Genomic DNA, 3,111 nt, shown 5'->3' on the forward strand with positions numbered 1-3,111 from the left:
TGTGTGTGTGTGTGTGTGTGTCTGCTGTAGATTGCTCTGGTTAATTAGGGGAAGACATCAGAGCCTGTAAGTGATGACACATTGTGCGACTGCATGCCACCCTGAAGCAGCCCAAACTCATGGCAAGAAAGTTCCTCTAACATCAGCGGTGACTCTGATGACAGACAGTATTTTTTTTCCCAGAAATAGGCAAGTCAAATGTCAAGATGGTCGTATTTCCACCCACAGCTTCAAGGTATGGGATATTACATATTCTGTTATAAAACAGAATAACAAGGCAACACAGTGGGCTTCCTACATATAGGCACACACTCAACACAAAGGCTGTTCCAAAGATTTTGCAGCATAATGATACTAGAACACCTTGTTTTGGTGTCTAAATTAGCACTGCAGGGGAACAAAATACTAGAATGCGTTGCAAATTAGCTGAGTGAAAAATGTAATCCAAGATGGCAGAACTAAGAAAATGACTATAATTCCTTCAATATAAAAACATAGTGATCAAAACAGCCTAATTCAAATGGACTATTTAATATAAAGTGTGTGTATGTACCAGGTATTCCCAACATTATGGGGGCCTATATTGGTCACCATGAGGAAAACAGCTTAGAAATCATACAGAATGATCTTTTTTGAAAATCTAAAATAGCAGAATGTTTAATAAATAAATAAATAAATAAATAAAGTCTCAGTTGCTTCCCCTAGATATCAATAATAATATAAGGAGCACAAATTAAGACTTAAATTTTCTGCTTCTCATATTTTCTATGATGAAGATGTGATAATCCCACAAACTGAGATGATAAAACAGATAATTAATAAAATGACTCTGCTAGCTACTGTGACAGTGATTGAGATACTTTTGAAGTCATTTTTATTCAGTCACCCTTGTTTAAATATTCATTCAATTATTTAGGTGTTGTTATGCAAGGACAAAGTAACATTGACTGTGTTTCATTACGATTTCTTATTGAATATTTATTTTGTGCTGCATACAAGTAAACATGAATGACTAAATATGACTAAATATGTTTTATTCTATGTGTCGTTTTATAAATACTCTCTGCAACATCATGAATACAAAGGAACAATACTATCTCAGGAATGTTTTAGACTGCAATCAAAATGAGCAAAACAGCAAATTTTAAAGAAAGCAAGCAATTGAAAGATAAAATATGTGCCACAATTCTAGTAAGAAAGTGGAAATATTATCGGCTCCTCCCTAAACTTCTGCCCAGAGATTGCAGAAATTTGTAAAATTTAATGAGACACCAGTGTGTTAAAAAAAACAAAACAATGTCAGTCAGTTAGTTTATCAATGAATATCTTTTCAGTGTTTACTTTTTGTAGCTTGTTTTTAAGCACACAAAAAGGGGGCTCAACCTTAACTTCTAGCTTCATTAGTGTTTTCTGTAGTGTCTACAAAAACATCGCACACAATATTTAATTTATTGTTCTACTTGAAAAATCAGAGCCTTATCTTATTAAGGCACAACTCCTCTGCACAACAATAAGAAGAAGGGGGAAAAAACTGTATTAATTAACATTTCTCCATAGTTTTTAAAGTCTTATTGGGAAGTAGCCCAATTAAGGTTCAATCCTTTCCACGAAAATCTTTTAATCTTCTTGTTGTCCCGAAAAAAAGTGAATCCAATCAGCTGCAACCAGCCAAGCGTCATTGCTAATTCATACCTTTATCTTATTATTCATGAAATCCAACAGGGATCTCGGGTAATTTGTCGTAGGTCCAGCTTTCTCTCATGTCACCACATGGCAATCAAAACAACAGGTGTGGCATTTTCTCCCACAGGCATTCACTGTGTCCTTCTTCATGCTTGAAGCTTTTGAGGAAGATGTCAATTAAAATAAATATTGAACACCTGTCAGTATTTATATTAATCATTTTGCTTGCTGTGTAATACATGTTTATTAAAGCTCACTCAAAATGTTGTCATTGTTTACTCACTCTCATATTCTTCCAAATCCTTATGACTTTCCAAATATGGCAAAGCGAAATAAAGGATCATAAATGTAGTCTATATGACTTGCTTGTTTTAGGCCAAATTATTTTTGTTCGAACAGATACTGAAATGTACAATATACATTTAATGTACAAAATTAATATGCATTTACAGCTATATAACTCTAAAATAACAGGTAATAGACATATGAGTGTAATCACCATAATTTATTTATTGCTAAAAAACTAAAAGCAGCTCCAAAATATTCCAAAAGATGATGTGTTTTATTTCCAGTCCTCTCTGGTGGTATAAAGATTTTTGTGTGAGGTACAAAGCAGAAATTTGTTATTAATCACTGAAAATCTTATCTGGATTTACTCAACAAAGTTGTGAATATCTTAATAAAATGCATACAGTACATCACCTGAAACATAAATTATTGTTGAATAAAGGCATCAATTTGTGTCTATTTCTCACAAAAAAAAACACTCATGTGGATTATTGAGAACACAGATAAAATTAATGGTTAAACGAGTACAGAATTGTTATTAATTGTAAGGATTTAAAACGTAGTCTTGTGCAATGTGTAATCTTTTGAATTCCCCGGCTACCCTCTGGTGCTCTTCCGTCACTTTTGACTGAAAAATTTTCTGTTTTGAACTTTAAAAAATCACAGCTTCATCAGAATGGTACAAAACTTGGTGACTTTTATGGCATTTGGAATGTGAACACAAAAAAAATTGAGGGCATGATTTGAGCAGGCTAAGTGGTCGTAAAAAAAAAAAAGGCAGACTTGTCGTCTTCGGTCAAAAATGACAGACCATAGGAAATGAATGGGAAATCGACAAAAACACAAAAATTCAGATAATTTTTGTGTGTACAATCTACAAATCTGCCACAATGCAGAAAAAAAGTACACACCAATGACGGGGTGAAACTCAAACATCAATAGTGCAAAACCAACACATCCACTCACACACACACGTGTACACACACACACATACTTGTATTTGTGGTTTACAGGGACTCTCCATAGGCGTAATGGTTTTTATACTGTACAAACTGTATTTTCTATTGCCCTACACCAACCCTACCCCTAAACCTACCCCTCACAGGAAACTGCTGGCAATTTTTGAATTTCATAAAACAC

The sequence above is a fragment of the Sinocyclocheilus anshuiensis genome, unplaced genomic scaffold, assembly GCF_001515605.1.
Source record: "Sinocyclocheilus anshuiensis isolate Anshui unplaced genomic scaffold, SAMN03320099.WGS_v1.1 scaffold215, whole genome shotgun sequence".
NCBI classification, from domain to species: domain Eukaryota; kingdom Metazoa; phylum Chordata; class Actinopteri; order Cypriniformes; family Cyprinidae; genus Sinocyclocheilus; species Sinocyclocheilus anshuiensis.